The 27,260-nt window shown below is 43.7% G+C and overlaps 1 protein-coding gene and 1 long non-coding RNA gene across 2 annotated transcripts in view; one reads left to right on the forward strand and one right to left on the reverse strand.

The window, feature by feature from the left end:
* The window catches only part of PXYLP1 (2-phosphoxylose phosphatase 1), a 76,389-nt gene that overhangs the window by 43,538 nt on the left and 5,591 nt on the right, over window positions 1-27,260 (reverse strand). The gene's annotated exons all lie outside the window — the stretch shown is intronic.
* On the forward strand, window positions 23,361-24,599 carry LOC308585517. Its single transcript, XR_014007460.1, has 2 exons — window positions 23,361-23,417; window positions 24,352-24,599. It is a non-coding gene; the product is annotated as an uncharacterized lncRNA (long non-coding RNA).

The following is a 27,260-nucleotide window of genomic DNA, read 5'->3' on the forward strand; positions in this document are numbered from 1 at the left end:
TGGCGGGAAGGTAAACGGCATTTCAGTGCGCTGCTCTGGTTCGCCAGAAGCAGCTTAGTCATTCTGGCCACATGACCCGGAAGCTGCACGCCGGCTCCCTCGGCCAATAAAGCGAGATGAGCGTGCAACCCCAGAGTCGGTCACGACTGGACCTAATGGTCAGGGGTCCCTTTACCTTTACCTTTTAGAAGTATCTAACTGCTAGAAAGGAAATACAGCTAAAATATTAAGATGTATGGCATGAGGCTATATCAACAAAGCTGAAATTACAGATAAACATTTAGACAACAAGGGAAGAGTGGGGAGCTAGGCTGTAGCTAGGCTCCCCACTTATGCAATGCTCTCCCCGGGGAGGTTTGCCTAGCATCTCTGTTACATATTTTTAGGTGCCAGACAAAAAAAAAATTCCTTCTCCCAGGCCTTGGCTAATGAAACAATCTATGGCCTCTTAAACTGGGGTGTACTGTTTTGTTTGTTACTATGTTACGTATTTTGGTGTTTTTATACTGTACACTGCCCTGTGATCTTCGGATGAAAGGCGGTATAGAAATTTAAGAAACAATAATAATAACTGGGCCACACACTCTCTTTTCCTATTTCTTTTTTTTTAAAATAAAAGCAACCCATTGCCTCAGAACTATGCATGGGCTGCATTTTTCCATCAATAAACCTGAGGAGACTTATCTACCCAACCTGAACTGTTCTACAAAGTGACAGCATCACACAGGGCTCTTTAAGAAGTACAGTGGTACCCCGCAAGACGAACGCCTTGCGAGACGAAAAACTCGCAAAACGAAAGGTTTTTTCGTTTTCGAGTTGCCTCGCAAGACGAATTTCCCTATGGGCTTGCTTCGCAAAACGAAGCTTGCCCCGGGGACAGCGGGTCTTCTCTTTTGAAGCAAGGGGCTGCGGGGAGATCGCTTCTCCCGGTGCTCCGAAGCGGGGCGGGGGGGCGGGAACACCTGCCCCCGCCGCTGGGCTCCGGAGCGCTGCTGCGAAGCCGGGCGGGGGGGCGGGAACACCTGCCCCCGCCGCCGGGCTCCGGAGCGCTGCTGCGAAGCCGGGTGGGGGGGCGGGAACACCTTCCCCCGCCGCCGGGCTCCGGAGCGCTGCTGCGAAGCCGGGCGGGGGGCGGGAACACCTTCTGAAGGCGGGCGGGGGGCAAAAGTCTTTGTCCCCCCTGCCTGCCTTCCCAGGGGCTTTTAAATCGCCCCGGACAGCGGAGAAGTCCTCCGCTGTCCCGGGGCGATTTTAAAATGCTGCCCGCCAGCATTTTAAGATCGCCCGGACAGCGGAGAAGTCCTCCGCTGTCCCGGGGTTTTTAAAAATGCTGGGGGTGGGAAGAAAAGCCCTTGTCCCCCCCCCCAGCCCTCAGAAGAGGTCCGGGGACAGACTGTCCCCGGACCTGGTCTGAAGGCGGTTTCCCTAGGAACGCATTAATTGATTTTCAATGCATTCCTATGGGAAACCGTGCATCGCAAGACGAAAAACTCGCAAGATGAAGAGACTTGCGGAACGAATTAATTTCGTCTTGCGAGGCACCACTGTACACTAGATGCTTCAGGTTCCCTTTATGGAGCAGGAGGAGAAATGTTGCATGTGGAGCCCCTGAAAGACAATGAACACTACCACTATGAGTTCTAATCTTTCTGGCACTCCCTTTTCTTTCTATGAATACTGTTGCCAGCCAGAAACCGCCTAGCAAAAGAAACCACATCACCATCACTTGTGAGTCATTGGTATCTCACTGCAGTGTTCTTTCTACAGCAAGCTACCAGACTGTTTAAATTAATGGACGCATATAATAAAAACATGAAGCAGTCTTGAGTTTACAACCTGGATCTCATATAATAGACCACTGTATGTAGAGGTTACCAAAAAATTATTCTCAGCAATGCAGTATGACCATATGATTTGACTTAATCGCATCAAGGGACTCCATAATGGTGCCCTTCTAGATTGTGCAGCGTAAACTTGTGTAGAGAATTTGGTCAAGCTGCAGGTTTAGCAGTTTTTGCTTCAGCCACCATACAAAAGAGTATTTGGTCACTTCCATGTGGGAGTCAGAAGCAGCCCATGGTTCTGCTACTTTAGAGCAGCAGCCTCCTGTCTCGCCCAGAGTAAACACATTATTACACTGAATCACTGTGACAGCTTAAATGAATTGATTAAAATGGCTTGTCTCCATAATAATCAATAGCACTCTTCAAAGTCTGCCTCCATGAAATTACTGTACTTATCTGGTGTGAGAGATCAAAACGATGCAAACTGACACAATATGAGAAAGAGAGAGCGAGAGAAACAGTAAATGAAAAAACTCACCACTGTAAGGAAGAAAGTAAATGATACAAACATTGAACAAGATATACAATATACCATATTTTTCCATGTATAAGACTAGGTTTCCCCCCCTAAAAATAATGTAAATAATGAGGGGGCGTTTTATACACGGGCCATCTCCCCCCATCTTCTTAAATCTGAGTCCCCAAAAATAGATGGAAAAATACGGTAACTCAATGTAGTAAAGTTACAGGAAAGGCAAAAGAACAGCTTTCCTCCAGCTTTCCAACAGACCAATCTACTGAGACAGCAGTTGCTCCTTCTCACATAGATATGCCCCAAGAAGGTTACAGCAGCATTGGGGGGGAAAGTCTCCATTGCCAACCACACCTCAGGGGTGTGAGAAACCTCAAGAAGTGTCCCATTAGAGGCTCTCAGTGATTTAGTTAGAGCATAAGGAATCATTATTTGTGAGTTCTTCAAAAGTTATTGGGCCTTTCAAACTATCAGCAACTCCAGAAGTTAAATTTAAAATATAGCTGTTTTGTGGGGCGGGGGGGGGGGGGAGGGAGAACCTAGGATCTTGTTCTCCACTTTTTTAAGTTTCACATAAAAATCAGGAAAGACGTGCACTATATCTTTGGGGGAATGTTATCACACTTCTTTTACCGAGTTACCTTTTTCCACTGGTGTAAATAGCAGTAAGTTCCTGTAAATAGCATGCAAATTTTTGACTGAAGCACAATTTGACTGTTTCTTAATGGCCTCTAGGCTTCTGTTCACCTATTATGAACAGCTATGAAAAATAAATATTGAGTGACTGGCCTTTAACTCCTTGCTTAGACATAAAACAGAATAATACAGGTGAAAGTATGAGTATGTGCGATGAGCTCAGCTCAGTTCTGCTTGGCAGTTTGCCTTTCCCATTCTACCTAAAAGTTCTGTCTGTCCTGTAGCTCTAGCAGGAGCAAACAGGGGGAAAGAAGAGTCCCTTGGGGGGCTGAACAAAAGGAGGAATTTCCAAATCCTTCCTGCAAAGATCTGTTCGCTGCTGTGGTGAACACTTCTGTGTGTGCCTCAGCAATGGAAAGAGTGACACTGAGCAGACACTGCGCTTGACACCCACAAGAAAACATTGTTCCTGTTCTTTGTACTCAAAACGAATAATATTGTTAGTCTTTCCAAGTTCTACTGGGTGGCTAATCTGCATTATCTTCACTCTAAATTTGACTATTCTCATGTCTTCTGCTTATCTGCTGATCCCTTTCCTGAATGCTGCTAACCCAGAACTTGAACCTTTAACAAAGTTACCACCTGCCACTGATTTTCCTTCCTATTCAATCTGCAAAGTGAATTCATGCACTCTGAAATTTTTGATTACCTAATTAAGTGATTTAGCAGATCTTTTTCTAAATCAATATTCCTGATTAAGAAACTAATATCCTATTGAGACGTTGATTCACTTTGCATCTTTGAACTAGTCACTGAAGAGTGTTGATTAATGAACTCAAGAAAAATCAACCGACTGCACATCTTTAATGTTTCGACTAATCTTCCAATAATCTTATGTCTTTAGTTATTGATTTTTTAAAAAATAAATGTGCATTGCATCCAATGCTTCATGAACAGAGCTCCACTTCTGCAATGGGACTTCCCCTTCCTCTGCTGTCATAGCCCCAAATCTGTTATGAAGGGTCCCCCAAGCCTCAGGATCAATTTTTGAGGGGTGCAGGTAACATTCTGATGTGCAACCCAGAAAGTCTAGGTTTCTCTGTGACACAAAGCTGGAGTTAACAAGCACACAGAGTATTAGGATCAAGTTTTCTTATGATTTTCCCTAATTACTGTAGAAAATCTTTCTAACATCTGAAGAATATTTCCAGCGCAAAATATTAAGATATTGCTCAGAAGAGCCAAGCGTTTGCATTCCAAATACATCAAGGGGTGCAATCTGTAGCCTTATTCAGATATTCATGTGTATAACATTGTATGGAAAGATAGCAGGAAGGACCACATACCCTAGGCTCACCACTAAGTTCTGTTGTGATATTCTGAGAGCATACTCCCCCCCCCCCCACACACACACACCTTGCTCTATTTACGGTTTTGTTTTGTAAGTTACAACAAGATATCACTAGCCCAGTCATGGACTTCTGTAAATGAAATCTCTGACAATCGCAGGACTGTACTTCATAATCTGTCATGACCTGGGGCCTCACAAGGACTGCGTGCTGCTTGCGGCCTGCTGCCCAGGAAGACTCCCTGAGTGAGTGCTTGTGGGCCCTGCTTTTGCCACTTACCATCTGGCTTGGGGCGGGGCCTGGGGCCTCATAAGGACTGCGTGCTGCTTGTGGCCTGCTGCCCAGGAAGACTCCCTGAGTGAGTGCTTGTGGGCCCTGCTTTTGCCACTTACCATCTGGCTTGGGGCGGGGCCTGGGGCCTCATAAGGACTGCGTGCTGCTTGCGGCCTGCTGCCCAGGAAGACTCCCTGAGTGAGTGCTTGTGGGCCCTGCTTTTGCCACTTACCATCTGGCTTGGGGCGGGGCCTGGGGCCTCATAAGGACTGCGTGCTGCTTGCGGCCTGCTGCCCAGGAAGACTCCCTGAGTGAGTGCTTGTGGGCCCTGCTTTTGCCACTTACCATCTGGCTTGGGGCGGGGCCTGGAGCCTCACAAGGACTGCGTGCTGCTTGCGGCCTGCTGCCCAGGAAGACTCCCTGAGTGAGTGCTTGTGGGCCCTGCTTTTGCCACTTACCATCTGGCTTGGGGCGGGGCCTGGGGCCTCATAAGGACTGTGTGCTGCTTGCTGCCTGCTGCCCAGGAGGACTCCCTGAGTGAGTGCTTGAGGGCCCTGCTTTTGCCACTTACCATCTGGCTTGGGGCGGGGCCTGGGGCCTCACAAGGACTGCGTGCTGCTTGCGGCCTGCTGCCCAGGAAGACTCCCTGAGTGAGTGCTTGTGGGCCCTGCTCTTGCCACTTACCATCTGGTCTGGGGTGGGGCCTGGGGCCTCATAAGGACTGTGTGCTGCTTGCGGCCTGCTGCCCAGGAGGACTCCCTGAGTGAGTGCTTGTGGGCCCTGCTTTTGCCACTTACCATCTGGCTTGGGGCGGGGCCTGGGGCCTCACAAGGACTGCGTGCTGCTTGCGGCCTGCTGCCCAGGAAGACTCCCTGAGTGAGTGCTTGTGGGCCCTGCTCTTGCCACTTACCATCTGGTCTGGGGTGGGGCCTGGGGCCTCATAAGGACTGTGTGCTGCTTGCGGCCTGCTGCCCAGGAGGACTCCCTGAGTGAGTGCTTGTGGGCCCTGCTTTTGCCACTTACCATCTGGCTTGGGGCGGGGCCTGGGGCCTCACAAGGACTGCGTGCTGCTTGCTGCCTGCTGCCCAGGAGGACTCCCTGAGTGAGTGCTTGTGGGCCCTGCTTTTGCCACTTACCATCTGGCTTGGGGCGGGGCCTGGGGCCTCACAAGGACTGCGTGCTGCTTGCGGCCTGCTGCCCAGGAGGAGTCCCCTGAGTGAGTGCCTGAGGGCCCTGCTCCTCCCTGCCACTTACCACCTGGCCCGGGGCGGGGCCTGACAGGCCTCACTAGGACAGTTGTTACTGCCGGAGAGGCACAGAGTGTTTTTAAAATGTTTTTTAAAAAATTTTCTTTGGATTTTTTGTATGTGGGGGGTGGGGGTGGGATGGATGTTTGGTTGGGCTTGGGGAATTATTATTTTTTTATTTTGATGTTTTTATAATTTTTACATTTTTTTGTTTGTATTGTTTTATTGGTTTTGTTTGTTTGTTTAAGGTGCTATTTTGTTTTTAGGGGGAGGGTTCAGGGCTGCCGGGGAGTGGGCCCCAGCCCACAAAATGGCTGGGGCATGTTCCACAGGGGGGGGATGCACTGGGACAACCGATCTCAGTGATCACGGGTAGGAGGAGGAGTTACGCTAAGACCAGACCATGTCATTACAGAGGAGGCAGGTTTAGTCGTTGTCTGAGGACTATCCCTGCCTCCGGGTCTGGTCCTGTCCGGATGGATACTAGAATCAGCAAGGGATACCCACGTGACCTGAAGGTGCTGCTGTGCAATGCCAGGTCAATGATTCGTAAGACCACTGCCATCCATGACTTGACCATGGATGGAGGATTTGACCTGGCATGTGTAACAGAGACTTGGTTGGATGAAGCAGATGGGCCTGTCCTTGCCGCTGCTTGTCCACCAGGTTTCTCTTACGCACAGCAACCCAGGTCACGTGGGCGGGGAGGGGGGGTTGCAGTGATTTTTAGGAAGTCATTAGTTTGCACCAGGCGTCCTATTGGGAAGACCCAGTTTTCTGAGTGCATGTTCTGGAAGTTGGGCAATAGGGGCAGTACAGGATTCCTTTTGGTGTACCGACCTCCCCGCTGCACCAAGGATTCCCTGCCCGAGCTGCTTCAGGTCGTGGCAGATGTTCTCCTGGAGACACCTAGCCTGGTCGTCCTAGGGGATTTTAACATCCATGCCGACACGACCTTACAAGGGGCCGCTCGGGACTTCGTGGAAAGCATGGCCTCCATGGGGCTGTCCCTGAATAAGTCTGGCCCAACCCATAGCCGTGGACATGCCTTGGACCTGGTGTTTACCTCTATGGATGTTGGTGATCTGACACTAAGTAAAAGCGAAATGAAAGAAGTGCCATGGTCAGATCACTTCCTGGTGCAACTGGACTTCTCTGCGACCCATCCCCTCTGCAGGGAGGTGGGACCAATTCGGATGGTCCGCCCCCACCACTTAATGGATCCAAATGGTTTCCAGAGAGTGGTAGGGGATGCTTTATCCCATGTTGATGGCCTTTCAGCCGATTCCCTGGTGGCCCGCTGGAATGTGGAGTTAACCAGGGCTATTGACTGTTTGGCTCCGAAGCGCCCTCTCCGATTGCATGGAGCCCGGACAGCCCCGTGGTTTTCCACGGATCTGAGGGCAATGAAACAATCGTTGAGACGGCTAGAGCGCCGGTGGCGGATAACTCATTCCGAATCTGACCGGACACAGGTTAGAGCTCAACGTCGAGCCTACCAAGTGGCGATAGCGACGGCGAAGAAGAATTTCTTCACCGCCTCTATTGCATCTGCAGAAAACAGCAGCAGGAGACTTTTTCAGGTGGTTCACAATTTAGCGGAACCACCTGCAACATTGGGGCCCAGTACGGGCCACATGTTCTCCTGCAATGATTTTGCAAAGTTTTTTGCAGATAAAATCGCCCAGATTCGGGAAGAAGTAGACTCCACCGTGGGAGCAGGGCCGGGGCGGGAGAGTGCTAGAGTTCTGTCTAGTCAAGTTGAGTGGGATCAATTCCAATCTGTTACCTCCGAGGATGTGGACAGGCTGCTTGGACGAGTGAAACCAACCACCTGTCTCCTGGATCCTTGCCCATCCTGGCTTATAAAAGCTAGCCGGGAAGGACTGGGCGATGGGCTTCGTGGGGTGGTGAATGCTTCCCTCCGTGAGGGAGCCTTCCCAGACCCGCTGAAAGAGGCGGTTATTAAACCGCTTCTTAAAAAACCATCTTTAGATGCGGCCCCGATGGCCAACTATCGCCCAGTCTCAAATCTTCCATTCCTGGGCAAGGTGATTGAGCGAGTGGTTGCTGAACAACTCCAGGCACGCCTGGAAGAAGCGGACCATTTGGATCCCTTCCAGTCGGGATTCAGGCCTCATCATGGGACTGAAACTGCCTTGGTCGCACTGGTTGATGATCTCCGGCGGGCTAGGGACAAAGGTGAGAGCTGTTTCCTAGTTCTGCTGGATCTCTCAGCGGCGTTTGATACCATCGACCATAGCATCCTTCTGGACCGTCTTGAGGGGCTGGGAGCTGGGGGCACTGTTATACAGTGGTTCCGCTCCTTCCTCCTGGGCCGTGTTCAGAAAGTGGTGGTGGGGGATGAGTGTTCAGACCCTTGGGCCCTCACTTGTGGGGTGCCTCAGGGTTCTGTCCTCTCCCCCATGCTTTTTAACATCTATATGAAGCCGCTGGGAGAGATCATCAGGAGGTTTGGGCTGGGTGTTCATCAGTATGCGGATGACACCCAGCTCTACCTCTCTTTTAAATCAGAACCAGTGAAGGCGGTGAAGGTCCTGTGTGAGTGGCTGGAGGCGGTTGGAGGATGGATGGCGGCTAACAGATTGAGGTTGAATCCTGACAAGACAGAAGTACTGTTTTTGGGGGACAGGAGGCGGGCAGGTGTGGAGGATTCCCTGGTCCTGAATGGGGTAACTGTGCCCCTGAAGGACCAGGTGCGCAGCCTGGGAGTCATTTTGGACTCACAGCTGTCCATGGAGGCACAGGTCAAATCTGTGTCCAGGGCAGCTGTTTACCAGCTCCATCTGGTACGTAGGCTGAGACCCTATCTGCCTGCGGACTGTCTCGCCAGAGTGGTGCATGCTCTGGTTATCTCCCGCTTGGACTACTGCAATGCGCTCTATGTGGGGCTACCTTTGAAGGTGACGCGGAAACTACAACTAATCCAGAATGCGGCAGCTAGACTGGTGACTGGGAGCGGCCGCCGAGACCATATAACACCGGTCTTGAAAGACCTGCATTGGCTCCCAGTACGTTTCCGAGCACAATTCAAAGTGTTGGTGCTGACCTTTAAAGCCCTAAACGGCCTCGGTCCAGTATACCTGAAGGAGCGTCTCCACCCCCATCAGTCTGCCCGGATGCTGAGGTCCAGCGCCGAGGGCCTTCTGGCGGTTCCTTCACTGCGAGAAGCAAAGCTACAGGGAACCAGGCAGAGGGCCTTCTCGGTAGTGGCGCCCGCCCTGTGGAACGCCCTTCCAGCAGATGTCAAAGCGATAAACAACTACCTGACATTCAGGAGACATCTTAAGGCTGCCCTGTTCAGGGAAGTTTTTAACGTGTGACATTTTACTGTATTTTTGGTTTTTATGGAAGCCACCCAGAGTGGCTGGGGAGGCCCAGCCAGATGGGCGGGGTATAAATAATAAATTATTATTATTATTATTATTATTATTATGACAACTAAAAGCAGCCCTTGTCTCCGTACATTAATGATCCAGAATGTTTTGCACAAATGAGTAGCTTCCCACCCTGAGTAAATCTCATTATTAGACTGTGCAGTAAATTTCTATTGCTTCCAAAGGCTTCTGCTTAGTTACAAGAACCAAGCTGCAGTAAGTCCTTTGAATTCAACACCTTGTCAGTGTGACAGATATCTAATTTGAGCTTGGGCAAAACATTTTAAGGACTGCTTCAGCACAGAACTAAGAGAAGGAGCCAAGGAGGGGAAAATTAAATTTAAAAAGATTAAACCAGAATGGCTAACCCCGTATCACTGCAGCCATTCACCAGATAGTGATTCCCAAAATACTCTTCACATTTATGCACCAGCAAGATGCAAAATGTAACTATGGATTCTCTTTCTCTTACATCTTGAAAACTTGCTTATGATCCTCAAGGCTTAAACTATGAGCAATTTTTTAACTGCTTTGATTCAACTTTGCTAGCATTGCCAGGGACTGACAAATTGCCACAGGAGCCGGATGTAGACTGTGGGATGCCTGTTGGCTGCCCACGCTTTAGACAACTGGAATTTTTTTATTAAGAATCAACCTCTTCCAGCCTTACATACGTCTAAGCAAAGTGTTTCAAGTAATGGATTACAAGAATAAATTCGAAACCCCATCTCCACACATTGAACTTCACCTGTTTAAGGACTACAATGGTCACTGCTACACACCTATACCAAGTTTTATTAAGGTTCAACATTTGCTAAACCAGTCTCAATGCTTTTCTTCCCCAAACAAATTGCATGCAGTAAACAAACATCAAACTTTGGTTACAGCTTGTGGCTTGTTAGGAGCAAGACAAACACAAACCCTAACACTCAACCAAACCATGCCATTAGTTCTAGGTAGCATGGCAGCACCAGGAGCAGCAAAAAGAACAAAGCAGCCATGATTTTCCAACTGAGTGGCTGTATGCATACTCATTCTTGCTAAGAAATAATCTGGTTTAGCATTATGTGCGAAACAGCTATTATATTCTTCAAGAGGATGAGTCTTAATCAGTAATCACATCTGAATATTTTACCTTCAACATTAAAAAAACAAATCTATAGATTACTACTGAAGTTTACATAGAACAACTTCACAGATTATTAGAGTACGACATAATTGTAGCTATTTAGTTGGGGAAATAATTCTCAGGAATGCCATCAGTTATGCGCCTCTCACTATTACACAATATTTTACACTAATGGGGGGGATTCCTAATTATTCAAACCAAAACGAATCCATATATATATAGAGAGAGAGAGAGAGGTAGAAGAACATAAAAATTGCAATTTTTCTTTAGCAGCCATTTTTTAAATGAAAAGGCAGTGAGGATTATGTAATAGTTTGAAAGGATTATTTAGTAATTGGATTCTTGCAAATACAGAGCTTCTAATCTTCCCCTCTCCAAGCCCTCCCTATTTCCTTTGTCAGCCACCGAATATACTTGTTAGTCATGCCTATGATCATGGAATTATGCTCAACATGGCCTTTTACCCTACATCCCCACATCTGATATTCTGAATCTTCAATGTTCTTGCACACCAGCTCCAAGACCAGCATTCCCTCTACATCAGTATAATTATCACTGACCCTTCCTGAGGCAGCCTCTCATGTTGCCTGAAAAGCTGTTTCTGAACTCAGGGGGAGGGGGGGATCACTGTGCATACATGGCAAAGGAGGAAGAATGGAATGGGTAGAAACTGATGACATACATGCTGTGCAAATGCAAAAGATGGGTGGTTTGAATCCAAGGCCCCAAGTTTCATTGTTTATTATTTTAAAAAGCCTTCAGTTCTCCTGCTATCTCCCTTCAACTTCACTAGATAAGTCACTTAGCCATTATACTATTGTTTCGTTGTACAACTAAGAATTATCCTGCCCCTATGAAAATAAGGAGAGAGCCAAGAGTAGCACTGTTCTTTGACTGCAATGCTCCCAGCTTGAGTCTAGGTTGCATTTAAACACAGGTTTAGCTGTTTTAGACATTCCTAGTGCCCAGCTGTAACTTTCATGCTACTTGTATGATTTAATGGCAAGACAAAGTAACTAAAAGAAAAAAAGGTAGGACAGCAGTTTAAACTTTGTGAGATGGCCACACTCACCACTGGTATGTCGTCCCAGAAAGTTGGCCAAGGGTGAATTTGACTCTCAGGCCAAAAAATGTTAACCACTCTTGTCATACAGAGTTAGTGCAAATACATTTATTTATTTATTTATTTATTTATTTATTTATTTATTTATTTAGATTTCACTTATGGCAAAATCATAGAGTCCCAAGTATTGGGGAAAGATAGAATGCAAACATAAGAAAAAGACAATTGATAATTTGTTTGTATTACCTCTTTAATCATGTGTTTCACTTGTTTTTCAATTACAAATTGCAGCGCTGGAAGTGAGCAGCAAAGTGTTCAGGGGAAGTGTTGGAGAGATTTGGAACAGAGATTATGCCTTGCTTTCCTCTGTTTAAAAGCAAAGTGCTGAGCATTTCTTTGAATAACAAGTTCTTGACCTGCACAAGGCCCAAAGATAAGAATAACAGCTGCGTCATTAAAAAACATGGAACTTTATTTTAAAGAAAATATCCTTTCTCTGCACTCCTTGTAAAAGACCACTTTTTTAAAATTCCCACTATCTCCTGTTATGGGGAAAATGTTTTTATTAAATCAAAAATATTTCACAAACTTCTAAAAGCTCTTGGAGAAACTGCAAATATTCTAATGGCTTAGGACATAGTGTTTGTTATGATTCTGATGCAAAGTACTTGGGGACAGTTTTGCCCTGAAAATCACACACTAAAGTCATTGTGTATACGTTCCACTTGTGGGAATCTCATAGGCATATAGTCAGCCACTGTGGGGAAAAGGACGGTGGACTAGCCAGACCTTTGGACTGACCCATCAAGACAGTTGCTACGTAATCATGTTCTTATGAACTAAGAAGGATTATATGCTGCGTTCAATATCTACTGGAGTTAAATTCCTTGCACGTTCTCAGGCAAAGAGACTGAGATCCTTTATTTCATAGTGTTAACATGCTTTGGCTTCCCTGCAGTTCCACTCCAGGGTAGCTCGAAGAATATTACGAACTTGTGGTGTCATGTTATTCTTAATCTCTTGCTTTTTCTGTCTTATCACACACATCTTAAAAGCACAACCTAGACAGAATTTTACACACACACACACACAACACGTTGAGCACTGTTTTGAACAGGCATGCCAATAAAGGGAACAAAATGCAAGTTGTTTACATAAAATATTGTAAAATGTTTATGGGAAAGTACCAATTAAAAACAAAATTTTAAAAACAAGTATACCTAATAAAACCCTATGTCTGGGTAGTTTTAGCAGACATTAAACAAGTATAGTGAGGATGCCAGCCTGATTATAATAGGCAGGGTGTTCCAGAGAATATGTCCTGCCAGACTAAAATATTAATTACTGGCAGATGTGGAATGAACACTATCTGGCACTTGCAGAAGTGTAAGTTCTGCAGATCAAACTGGTTAAATGGGCATGAATATGAAAAGGTAAACTGGCCTGGAGCTGCTGAGGGCTTTATATACTAACAGGAACACCTTATTATTTGTAGTATTTGTATGCCTCTTTTCAAACCAGGCATCTCAAAACAATTTACATGATATATATTTTTTTAAAAAAACCCTAACAATCTATAACGAGTGTGATACAACACAGAATAGCAGAACAGAAAGGAAACGACAAGTCAGATTCATAATACAGAATAACAACTACAATAAGGAATGGAATAGTGGGAATTCTCTCATCCCTGGTTATGTCACAACAGGTGAGTGTTAATAGTAGTTCTCTGGTGATCACTCATAGCTCAGTAAGATTGTCTTCCATGAACACGGTCTTAACAGTGAGTCCGTAAGTGACTGTGGAGGCCAATTCTGGATCCGCAAGTCCTTCCTTCCACAGTGGGGACATAGGTTTCCAGGCAGGAGTTGACCACGATGAGGGTTTGCCAAATGTGCCTTCCTCTTAGCACGTTTCTCCCTTTCGTCCTGAGTTTGAGCGTTAGTAAGTAGGACAAAGCAAAAAGAACCATTTTTCTCCAAACTGGCATGCGACTTAAGACCTTCCTTAGATATTTGCTCTCAGTTGCCTGCATTCAGGTCTCTGTGTTCATTGCATTATGACTGCTCTTCAGTCAAGTTCTCTAAGTATTGTTTCTCCTTTCCTCAAGGCAAGATTGTTCTTCAGTATCCCTGTGGTGACAAGATGTGCAAAGGTTGGACCACCTAATGTGGAACTACAGTGGTACCTCAGGTTAAGTACTTCGTTCCGGAGGTCCGTTCTTAACCTGAAACTGTTCTTAACCTGAAGCACCACTTTAGCTAATGGGGCCTCCTGCTGCCGCCGCACCGCCGGAGCACAATTTCTGTTCTCATCCTGAAGCAAAGTTCTTAACCTGAAGCACTATTTCTGGGTTAGCGGAGTGTGTAACCTGAAACGTATGTAACCTGAAGCGTATGTAACCCAAGGTACCACTGTAGTACAAGCTGAATGTTCGGCAACTTAATGCTATTCTATCTACTCTCTCCTCACTCTAGGCAAGTTAGTTCCACAGAGATACACTGACGGCCAGGAGATATGACTGAGTAGAACAGCAATAGCCATCATATCGCCTTAAGGTAACAAGAGGTGCTGCTAGCCACCAAGGCCATATTGGCCTCCGGTGGCAAAGCTAGATCCAGAAGCATCTCCAGACTGCAGGTAATTAGCCAATTTCTCATCCACGGCACCTCTGCCTTGTCATGATTCAAGGTCAGTTTATTTTTCCTCAGCCAGCACACCACTGCATTCAGGAACCAATCTAGGATCCACACAATCTCTGCTATTTTACATGCTCCAGAGAAATATTGTTGAGTGTTGTCAGCATATGTATGGCACCGTACTCCACACTCCCAACAGTTTCATATAGATATTCAACTGCACTGAGGATTAAATAGTGTCATGTGGCACTTCACAGCATAAATGCCAAGGGGCCAAAAGGCACTCTCCAACGTAGGCCATCAGCTAATTAATGGCCTTTGGGAATAACTTAACATATGCAATTAGATAGCAAGGTACTATTTAGGAGCACAGGAAATTATAGAGGCAGAGAAAATGATGAGGTAAAGGAGTTTATTCAGGCTTTAAAAACAAATAAACCACACACACACACACACACACACACACTTTTTAAAATACATGTTCCATGCACAATGAAAAAGCAATGTGTGGCAAGCCTAGATGTCTTGATCACATAATCTGCATTTCTGGGAAATCTGTCCTGTCATTACATTATTTCCTCCTGCTACCAGTTTCAGTCTTTGCTTTCCATTGTGCTATTCTTTGGACACTGTACCAGCAACTACAGAAAAAGGCACGCACAGGTTGATAAAAGCTACAGCTTTTATTCAAGGTAATAATACAAAATTGTTCTTGCACTAGAAATCAGTTGTCAAGGAAACTCCTGAAAGCATTTCCTAGACCAATCTGTATAGCAAGGGATGACATTCCCATTATATCCATTCCTCCAGCTACTGCATGAGATATTTTGCTACCAATCAATTGCTTTGCCACAGTTTAATGGGAATAGTAAAATACTGCATAATTGGAAGGAAATATCAGTCAAACAGCTATCAGCGTTTCTGAGTTTGGTCTTAATGTGTGAGAAAGTGTGTATACGTTTTATGCTAGTACAGTGGTACCTCGGGTTAAGTACTTAATTCGTTCCGGAGGTCCGTACTTAACCTGAAACTGTTTTTAACCTGAAGCACCGCTTTAGCTAATGGGGCCTCCTGCTGCCACCGCGCCACCGGAGCACAATTTCTGTTCTCATCCTGAAGCAAAGTTCTTAACCTGAAGCACTATTTCTGGGTTAGCGGAGTCTGTAACCTGAAGCATATGTAACCTGAAGCGTATGTAACCTGAGGTACCACTGTATAAGTATAAACTAAGTTAGCTATGCTGGTCCATAAGAAAAAACTCCAAAAGTCCACAGTCAAGCAGTATCTTTATTAAGACCAAACAAACAGACACAAAAACGTGGTAAGCTTTTAGGTTCTCCAGAATTCTTCAGCAGGCAAAATATTGCACAAAGCAGGGGTGAGGGAAACCAAAGAAAAAAGTAGGGTGTTGCATCCATGAGGTCAGCTTGTACACTCACTTCCAAAATGGAACGTGAAAGGAGGGGCTTCAATATCTGGCTGCACACCTAGGATTCTGAGATAAAGCAGCAATTACTACTTAACTGGTTTAACTCCTGGCTTTGCAATGATAACAGAATACCCCATTTCTGTTTACCTCTGCTCTCTGCCTGTGTGTTTTGTTTAAGGTATTGGTCACACCTGGATTACAAGCCAGACTTCATTTTCTTTAAAAAAAATAATGGAGAAAGAAACCATTGTTTCTTTATCCCAAGATTCTAAATATTACGTAAGTCAATATCTGTAGCACCTCAGAGGAACATCTTCATCTTACAATCTCAATCTTGGGGCTGAGCCTACATGCTGTCGTGGCCACAACATCTAACCCAATTTTTCTACTGTTAACGGAGAAATCCGACAAAAAGTAAAGACACCAACCAGGACAATTGGAGCAAAACAGCAACCAATAGGCTTGGTCATTATTGAAGACTGTCGCGACAGGACTCCCACCCACTGCAAGATGAAGCAAGATGGAAGCCCTGAACAAAAGGAGACCCCAACTTTTATTAGCTACTAATCCCTCATGCTACACCCCTAAGACTACATCACAACTACAGCATGACTACATCATTGATACATCACAAAAAGGAGGGGTTGAGGGAGGAGTTGTGGTGGTAACCTGAGTGTCTTGTCACCTGGCCGGTTCCTCCTTTCCCCCTCCCCATGAGTACTTTCCAGAGGAAAAAGGGGAGTTCGCAGTTTCCTGCCCCGAGAGGGAAGGGCTTGATCACTGTCCTTTGTTTCAGTTCGTACTTGTAGAGTTAGGAATCGATCAACGCTTGCTGATCTTAATACAGAATTTATATTCCTTTAACATCTGCCAAAGCAAACTCAATGCCAAAGTAACTGCAAGGGTGGCTGAGCTTTTATCAACTGAGTCTCTCAGAGTGGTGAATGGCACTATTTAGCGGGAAGAAACTCCAATGAAAATCCTCGTTCTTACATGGCTGTTTATTTGTACATATTTTAAAATTTTATATACTGATGTTTTATGATGGCCTATTTTTTCAAAGCCTAACAAAGGTTTGGCGAAGTAAGTGGTTCAAATCAAAGCGCTGCTGTTTATTTGTTCTGATTTATTACTACATAAATTTTAAATATATTTACTTACTGTAGTCCTACTGGAAGACTACACATGAACAAACTTCTATGATAGTTATGTAGTCAATGAAAAGTGCTGGTGCAAGTCAATGCTGAAATACTGCAAATAATTATTAGAATGTGCTAGAGTATGTCCCACTTAGCATCTCTTATTAGAATTCATCGTATCGTAGAGTTGGAAGGGACTAAAAGGATCATCTTGTCCAACTCCCTGCAATTCAGGAATCTTTCACCCAACTTGGGGCTTGGAAAGCATTCAACAAAATACAGAACCAAAACCAAACCATAGTCCTCAACTGTAGCTCCATACTTTTAAACTGGATAATGAAACAAGTAATAATAATAGACTGGCTATCAGTCTTATCCCCCAGGAAAGTTGTGACACAGAACTAGAAACAAAGAGGACTTCCGGTCGGCGCCAGCGCTAATGGCGGTCCTCTTTCCGAGCTCCGGAAAAGGACTGCCCTGCGAGTTCGGGTCTGTCCCGCTACGGCAAGCGGGGGACCCCTAAAATCACAGGTGCGGAAGCCTGTGAACAAGGAGATTCGGTGGGCACCAGGAGCGCCCCCCTTTACCGCAGAAAGAGCCTTTTTAAAGGCTCTGGAACGACATCGGGGGAGCGCGGTGCTGAGAATCGCTACCCAGCCCGCAGGGTGAAGCCGCGTCGCTATTAGTGGAGAGCGCCGATTCCTTCCTGTAAATTTCGGACAGAAAAAACCCGTGAGTAAAACGGAACATTTATTTGAAACAAAATTTGGAAATTTGGCTGAAAACGGGGAGGTGAAAATTAAGGAAGTCTGCCCTCCCCCGACTGCATGAAAGTGAAAGCAACGAAGTTTTAAAGCTGCATCCGTAAGAGACATTGCCTTTGATTAATTAAACCTAACATCTGGACTTTAGATCTCCCCTCTAGCTAGCAGGGCAGAGGGGAGGCAAAAGAGACATTAGTAACTGCATGATTTATTTATAAGAAAAAGCTTTCTGCTGTCTCAATAACTTGAAACGGACTGCCTAATAAGACAACAGGGCACTGAACTGACTTTTCCCTGTGAAAGTTACATTGTGACATAAAGTTCCTGGACTGTTGGGCTACAGTATACTGGGAAACTGTGGCAACTTGTATCTACAAGCCTCCTGCTATACTTGTTTTAAACTTTCCTCCTTTCTTTTTTGTATTTGGACATTCTCTTTGCCTTTGTATCTGGACATTTTGATTTGCTCCCCCTAGAGGGTAAAGTAAAGGCCGACACAGCTCAGGACAGCGGAATTTTCTATTGGGAAACGGTTCCCGTGGGAAACGACCTTGACATGAGTGGTACACAAGAAGAGATAGCTACAAGAGCCAAGACTAGACAACAACAACAACAGCACCAGCAACAGCAACTGCAACAAAAGAAGAGAGGCTCGATTACAGGCGTAACTCCTACAGGACCTACAGGAACAACAGGACAAGAAAAAGTGACAGCTGTCTCCATGGATGCTGTGGCACAAGCCTTACTTAAGATAAACCAATCCCTGGAGACTTTAACAAAGCAGAGCTCAGAAAATACACAAAAATTAACAAAGATATCAGCAAGACTAGACCGGAATACAGAATCTATAAACAAATTGGTTCGGGAAAATTCTGCAACACGTAAAATTGCGGAAGAAGCTAGAGCAATTGCTGGAGAGACTCAAGAGAACCTAGAACCGATTGCCAAAAAGGTTTATGAGCATGACGCAACTTTGGCTCTGTGGGAACTACAGAGAAAAGAGAGAAATCTGAAATTGAGATTAATTCCAGAGAATGAAGGTGATAATCTTGCGGAGTTCTTAACACAAGAGTTTGCTGACTGCTGGGAGGATTTGGAGGAAGACGAATTTAAAATCACAACAGCGTTTAGACTGGGCAAAAAACAGGACAGAAAGACTCCGAGGGATTGTCTGATTACCCTCAGATCCAAGGAAGAAAGAGACAAAATACGAAAAATCAAAACTAGAGACTGAATTGTTAGAACCCAATACTAAGAATTTATCAAGAATGTATAACTTGCTGCTGAAATGGAATACACAGGATGAAACAGTTAAATCGGCTATGATTAAGTGGGCACAGGATATTGGTCATAACATTATGTCTGCTGACTGGAAATGGTTATGGAACACCGGTATTAAATTCACGGCATGTAATGCCTTAAAGGAAAACATTATGAAAATGGTTTATAGGTGGTACATGACCCCAGTCAAGCTGGCAAAAATTTATCATTTGCCCGATAACAAGTGTTGGAAATGTAAAGAGACTGAAGGTACCTTCTTATCACCTTTGGTGGACATGCCCGAAGATTAAGGCTTTCTGGGAAATGATTTATAATGAAATGAAAAAGGTACTTAAATGTACTTTTTCTAAAAAACCAGAGGCCTTTCTCTTGGGCATTCTCGGCCAATTGGTGTCAAAGAGGGATAGAACTTTCTTTATGTATGCTACAACAGCAGCAAGAATACTCATCGCAAAGTATTGGAAGACACAAGATCTACCTACTCTGGAAGAATGGCAGATGAAAGTGATGGACTATATGACACTGGCCGAGATGACAGGCAGAATCCGTGATCAAGGAAAAGAGACAGCGGAAGAAGAATGGAGAAAATTTAAGAGATACCTTAAGGACTATTATAAACTTGATGAATGTTAGAATGTTGAGGTTTGCAGGAAAAAAAGGGATACAGTGACATAAGAACAGACTATAGAAAACATTAAGATGACAGAGGTTGGAAAGGAATATTTAGAAGTTGCTAAAAAATTATGGACATGGGAATGCAGAAAGGGGGGGTATGGGGGAGTCCCGGAAAAGAGGTTTATGAAAAAATGTTATGAAATTATACGTGTTTGTATGTCTTTTTAGGTGTTTGTTTGTCTTTAAAAAATCTTGTAAAACCAATAAAAATTTTATTAAAAAAAAAGAACTAGAAACAAAGAAGGGTGGTTATTTTGTTCCTTGGTCTCTTTGCCCACATCATAGAAAATTCAGAGTATGTTGAAAGGGAGACACCCCTGGTGATTTACAATATCACTATAACAAACTGTCATTTACAAATTCACAGTTTCAACATGCATTGCAATAGGAAGAATAGAAACCCTTTAACGTGTTTCTCTTCGCATGTCTCTGACACTGTTCAAAAAACTCAAAACTGCTTCTTTTCAGCGTGCTCTCTCTCTCGCACACACACACATATGAACATTTTCTCAGAACAAATAGATAACTTATTTGTTTAGAGTGTTTATATGTGGGTTAGAATTCAAATTAAAAGCAATGGAATGCAAAAAAGTAAGTGTGTGTGTGTTTGCACGTGTGTGTGTGTGTGTGTGTGTGTGTGTGTGTTATCATCACACATAGAGAGGAATTACCATGGAAAGCTGGTCATCTTTTCAACATTGATTCATGTAGTCTGAAAAATTGCAGAAAGTGGAAAACATGGCCAGACCCTACCAAGAAGTCGATGCAGCAACCCTGTGGTAAAACTATTCACTCGCTACATACAGGTATCATACATGGCTAGTAACTTTGGGGTGTTAATTTGTAAGGCTTGTAAAATTAGAGGTAGCACAAACTGCATCACCCATGCAGTACTGTGCTTGCTGCTACATCAAAAACCCTTTACTTTAAAATTCCTTTTATAAGCAACTTCATGTCCCAGTAAGAGCACATAATGTGCTTTTATCTTCCGATCCATCCATATCTTGCCCAAGGGTGGCGAATATTCTGTCACTAAATTGGACAGGTGCAATTTCCTGCTTCAAATGATACCCATGAGCCTGAACAGAAGCAGCTTAAGTCGCTACCGCTTACTCTCTTCTATGGTTCTTGAGAAGGTCCAAGGCAAAATCCATACAAGACAAACAGGCATCTCGTAAAACGAAACAGTACAAGTTATTCTCAAAGATTATGCTTGCTGATATGAAATTCCTCATTCCACAGAAATAGCAGTGAACTAAGGGCTAACACTTTAGTCAGTCAAAGTGAGTCCACACCATGTGTCCAGTTAAAATGTCCTTTTTTATGTTCATCATACTCATGTTAAGATTAAGCTGCATATTTCTTAGGAAATTTGCATGTAGAAGACATGCTTTTTATAAAAAAAATCTAGCTTGCCAATTCTCCATTGCATTTGAAAATAAATAAACCTTCTCTTTTACTTTTATCTGTGAAGCGGAAAGAATTAAATATCACTGAGGATACGGAGTAATATCTGACAGTGTCTGTTCACTGGCACAACTTAACAACTGCACTGGGAGTGCTACTTTTATGCAAAGCCCATTAATAACCTGTCCAAACAAGTATCCTTTTAAAAGCTTCAAATGATTCTGTACATTTTTAGGTTATAGCAACAAAGAAGAAATGCACTTGTATAGCTATTGCAGGAGGTCTCTTCAATTAAATCAGCAAGTCAGACTTTCCATGCTTTGAGATTTAAGTCAGGATGACAATCTTAGGACCTATGTATGGAGAAGATACCGCTGCATGGACATATTTCCATATTACAATTTAATACCGTATTGGCCCAAATATAAGCCGCACCCGAATATAAGCTGCACCTTTAAAATTGGAGGGTGGGGAGAAAAAATAATTGAATATAAGCCACTCCATTCCTTGCTGCTCCTAGCTGCATACTTGGGAGGGGGGAGCTGCGCAGCGCTGCCAGCAGCCTTTCCCCTTCCTTCCTCACTCTCTCCCTTCCCAGCCTTGGGGGAAAGGACGGGGGAGTACGCACGTGGCAGGCACTGCTTCACCGCACTCCTGGTGCTGTTTGCCCCACGTTCCTGGCTGCATACCGTAAGGTTGTGAATATAAGTGAGGTTTATATTCAGGCCAATACGAGTTGGTGGTCAACAAAAGAGGTTTAAAGGCAAATTTTAAAAAATGTAGTATGAACACCAACAAGTGGGAAACACTGGCCTGTGAGCGCTCCAATTGGAGAACAGCCTTTACCAAAGGTGTCATGGGCTTTGAAGACACTCAAACTCAGAACCCAAGGGAGAAACGTGCTAGGAGGAAGGCACGCTTAGCAAATCCACACGGTGATCAACTCCCACCCAGAAACCAATGTCCCCATTGTGGAAGGACGTGTGGATCCAGAATTGGCCTCCACAGTCACTTACGGACTCAGTGTTAAAACCGTGTTTATGGAAGACAATCTTACTCAGCTACGAGTGTTCACCAAAGAAGAAGAAGAAAACCCAAGTAAATCACTATAATCAAGTTACAAGGTTTTCAGTAATCTTTGGAAATCTTTTTATGAAAAAGTTACTTAGTGCAAACTATAGTTCTTGGTCATGCTAAATAAATGGCTAGAAGAGATTCTATAAATACTTACAAGACACTGTAACATGCTATGCGTATTACATGGTGATAACTTGCTGTAATAATCAGAGGACTTTCCACCCATAACCCCACTTCAGTATATAGTCGTAACTTGGTTTTCAAACAGCTTAGTTCTCGAACGTTTTGGCCCCCAAACGTAGCAAAACCGGAAGTGACTGTTCCGGTTTGCAAACTATTTTTGGAAGCCGAACGTCCGACGGGGCTTTCATAGCTTCCAATTGGCAGCTTCCAATTCCTGCAGCCAATCAGAAGCCACGCTTTGGTTTTCAAACATTTTGGAAGTCGAACGGACATCTGGAACAGATTCTGTTCAACTGCCAATGTATGACTGTACTGCACTTGGGCCCTTTCATGTTTAAAAATATTTGCTATAAATATAAAAGCTAATGCTTACATTAGGTGTTTTAAAAACAAAAGCATGCTTAAAGCACATACATGTCACCAAAAAAATGACTTTTGTGGACTAACTCCTTATTCAGAAGAACTGTTCTCTCCGTGTGATAAATTTGCCAGTGGTAAATTGTTGTCCTGTAGAGATTTCTTTAGCCACTGATATACAGTATTCAAATAGTAACTTTTCTTGATACTTCTAAATGAAGTTTCCTTGGGAAGCAACTGTTTATTTATAGCATTTGTACGTTGCCCTTCAGCCAAAACCCCTTCCAGAGCAGCTTAAATACAATCAATTAAAGTAAGACAGTCTCTACCCACAGGACTATAATCTAAGAGACAGTTCGAAAAGAGAAAAGAGACAGGGAGTCAATAGAGAAAAAGCAAACTCGGGAACCAATTCTTCAAGTTCAAATGGCAGTTGGAGTGGAAGCAGTTCAGGAGCAAGATAGACCGCATGCTGAACGAGCCCCGCTCCTCCTCTCTCCCACTGAGGCAGTCTAAAATAAACAATTAACTATGCCTAAATTAAAAACTTTTTGATCTGCTCCTCTAAGATGCAAGGATAAGACTGTGACAGTACAGAAAGAAGCATTTGGAAAATGGACTGAAGCTACTCCCTATGTAGCAAATTCCTTGGGAATAATCACTGTAGCTAAACATTTCTACACACAAAGACCTTTTAAACTCTTCCACTTGAAACATAAATGTTCTGTTTACATTTTTCTTTGTAAAAAGTTATCCTAAACCTGAAAGCTGCATGGAAACTACTGTATCTGAACGACTAAACAGAAATTCAAGTTGAGGCAAGCATTTTACGAAGACAAAAAACATAACTCAACTACAAAAATAGCGGTTGATGATGTGGGCGGGGTGGGGAGAGGAAGAAGCGAGTCAGTGGCAGCCCTAAAAACTTGAAAGTGATGCCGTATTTGACTAGTTTGTCATTATTATACAATCATTAACAGAGACCAAAGGTCAACAGTCTCCACAGGTGGCAGATGAAAATGTCAACCAGAAAGACACAAAGCACAGCACTATGGGTGAGTGATCTAAGTTATCGAAAGATTATAACAAAATCCTGCATTGTTTAATTTTCTAGACAAGCATAAATTAACAAGACCAATATCTACTATTCATTTACATCTGCCTTCATATCAACTGCTCAGACTTTCTCAACTGCCTCTCTCAACTGCATCAAATACAAATTCACTGGATTATTAACAGTGTGGGTTGATTTGAATTATCAATATGTTTTCCACTTCAAAATTCATATACCGTATTTTTTCATGTATAACACGCCCCCATATATAACACGCCCCATTTTGGGGGGGACTCCAAATTAAGAAAATGGGGGGATACACTATCTGTGTATAAGACGACCCCCAATTTTTAACATTTGTTGTTGTTTAGTCGTGTCCGACTCTTCGTGACCCCATGGACCAGAGCACACCAGGCACTCCTGTCTTTTAAACATAAGTTTTAAAGAAAAAATCCTAGTCTTATACATGGAAAAGTACGGCATTTCCCAAATAAAGCAGGTATACTAGCTCAACAGCAACAGTTTTACAACCGAACCTCATGCTGAGTACCATGCAACTCTATAGTGAACCAAAGCCTTATCACTGGTTGGATATCCTCCCACAATGACTTCTAAGTACTTCATTGGGGATGATTATTTATTTACTGGGAGGTGGAGGGAGGGCAGCTCACTGCTGGGTCGCTGCCCAAAAGATAATGTCAAAAGATGCTGTCTTATTGCGTCAACCTATGAGAGGAAAATATTAGTTACTGATCTACTATTCCTTGTTACGTTCCCTAAGATGGTTTTGAACCTTTGTTACAGTAATGAGTTTGGCCAGTAAATATAGACATTTCTCTGTTAAGAGGGGATGTTTTTAGTGCAATAAAGAGGTGGTTGTTGAAATTGAGCATATGACTCCTTTCCTTTTTATCTCTTCCATTTTTATCTTTCAGTTTGACTGAAAATTGCCCGTATCTTCAAGACGCTGATACTACAAATCCCTAAATTCCCTGGAACCCAAGTGCATGAAGATGTGGCTTCTCCATATGTCCACCAATAAAAGCAAAGGCCCTTCTTACATTAATACCATGGATGTCTAGGAGGATGTGAACACAAAGGCTTTCTCTGGTGTCTCTGGAATTCCCAGGAGGGGCCAGACAATTCTCTACCCTAGCTATGTTCAAATAAAAAATTGAATACATTTTTATTTGGAAAGGAACTTGGAAAGGAGCAGGTACAGTTAGCCACTGTATTTTTGTAACTGTCATATTAATTATTGCATATGGGATATGGTTTCATTTCATCTTATATTGTCAGTCACACTGGGCACTTTTGGGATGAGAAAGGGCAGAGTATAAATTTTACATATAAATGTCTCATAACGGGATGGAGAGGCCCATGAAAACTAAGTTCTCAGCAATAAGGGAATGTGACATTGAAAAGTGAGAATAAAAAAATTCCTTCCAGTAGCACCTTAAAGACCAACTAAGTTAGTTCTTGGTATGAGCTTTCGTGTGCATGCACACTTCTTCAGATACACTGAAACAGAAGTTGCCAGATCCTTCTATATAGTGAGAAGGTGGGGAGGGGTGTTACTCAGAAGGGTGGTGGGAATGGGAGATAGGCAGATAGCTGAGAGAGCCTCTTGACGACTCTTAACGACTGTAATAGGTCTTACAGGAAAAGGCAAGGGGTGGGAAGGTGAGAAATGGTTTAGTTATGTATAGTGAGATAAGAATCCAATGTCTTTGTTCAGCCCAGGTCTTTTCATGGTTTTAAGTTTGGTAATGAGTTGTAATTCAGCAGCTTTGAGGGCTGTCATCTGGGAGAAAGAAGGAATAGAACATTAAAACCTATCAGCTCTTCCTGAATCCTGCACACAGAGTTAGGTGCCTGCTAACTTTGTGGTAGGTACCTTATAAAGCCAACTCAGTAGTTACAGTTTGGTCATCTAGGACTTGTTCCCAGATGAAAATGCTGAGCCAGCCAAGAGGTCTGGGAGTGTGCTGGGTTCACTGTTCAGCATCAGGCTGGGATCAGTGGCAGTATCATTTTGGTGACGCACAAGAATTCAGACTTCATCATCAAGTATGCCATGAAACAGATGGCCTGGCTTTACACTCAATACCAGAATGAGGTTCTGCTAAGATATCAACCAATCAACTCATAACTAGATTTGGTACAGTATTTTGAACTGAACGAGTGGGTGATGCTCTGTGGGCGAGGGAAAGTAGTAACTACTGTTATGTACAGGAAATTAACGGGTGACTGCTGACACTGTCACAGTTCGTTCCAATGTAGATGTGGTGGGTCTATTAAGACTGTTCCAAAGCCTAATGAGTTTCAAGAAGTAACTTGAATAGGGACAATAAATATACTGCAGCTCCTATTCTACTGCAACTCTAGTACTATCTGAAGTACAGATCTCATTTAGGCAGCCAATATAATCCTCTGGCATGCATTCCTCAACGGATCAGTGTACATTAAACTCTTTGGTACTTGAGGACTATGTTCCAAGAACTGGGTGGGCAATTGATTAGTAGGACTGACTACCTGAATAACAGCAACAGGTAACTTGGAATAAATTCATGGAATAAACTGAGCATGGAATAAACTGAACCAACTCTATGGCAGAATAAACCATAATGCTATCACCAACCCATACACATAGTACAGTCAATTGACGCTTTCCCATATGGATTAAATGGCCTTTAACATACTGGACAGAACCATGAAAAAAAAAATAACCTATGACTTATTTATTTCATATATATGTGCATCTCTGTATGTGTCTGTACAGTGATACCTCGGGTTAAGTACTTAATTCGTTCCGGAGGTCCGTTCTTAACCTGAAACTGTTCTTAACCTGAAGCACCACTTTAGCTAATGGGGCCTCCAGCTGCCGCCACACCACCGGAGCATGATTTCTGTTCTCATCCTGAAGCAAAGTTCTTAACCCGAGCTTAAGAAAGTTCTTAATCCTGAAGTGTATGCAACCCGAGGTACCACTGTAAACACACACACACACACACACACTGTGAAAACAACAACCTTGAAGTGGGTAATGATGACCCACTGGAAAAATTCAAGGTCAGCACTTCAAATAAATTTCTCACGGTAACCTTACTCTGAATAACTCTGACTACAGATTCTACGCCAGAGATTCCAGGACCTTCCTGATTTTAACTATATAAGCTGAAATCTTTTTCTTACCATGTACAGCCAATGACATCTGTGTTTGGCTCTTGCTTTTTCTAGATGATGTCACTATGGTAAGGAAGTTGATTTAGTCAATGCCTCCATTTAAGAATTGGCAATTTCTGCCTTCCTAAAGGAGCATATTATGAAACCCCTGCTTTGTTTAGCCTGCTAGACTCATATACTTGCCACCATCTAGTTTACCTTTCTATTCAAGGTGATGAATGGACTAATGGTGGGAGTTACATTGCTCCCTTCCCTTCCTGATGAAACAGACTACACTACACACTTCAGTAATATTTAGGCTGGAAGCTGTCCCTCCTAAAGTGATCACTATTACCTCCCAAGGTCACTGAGACTGTGCAGGGAGCAAAAAGGGGTCAGAAACAGCCCAAGGGAAAAAGAAGTTAACGAGCTACAACGCAAAAAATAATAATAATACCTATGATCTCAAATATAAAAGGCATGAGCATGTGTAGAGTGCACCTCACAAACCTGCAGTCCAATTCTCATACATTTGTTAAAGCCCATTATTAATATTCATCCTCTTTTTTGCTTCCTTTTTTCCATCAATTCAGATTAATAAATGTTGGTTATGCATCGCTATTTCTTTACTTTATTTCGTTTACATTCCTAAGAACTGGAGTTGGAGCCAACAGCGACT

This window comes from Podarcis bocagei (genome assembly GCF_964188305.1).
Source record: "Podarcis bocagei genome assembly, chromosome: 4".
Taxonomy (NCBI): Eukaryota; Metazoa; Chordata; class Lepidosauria; order Squamata; family Lacertidae; genus Podarcis; species Podarcis bocagei.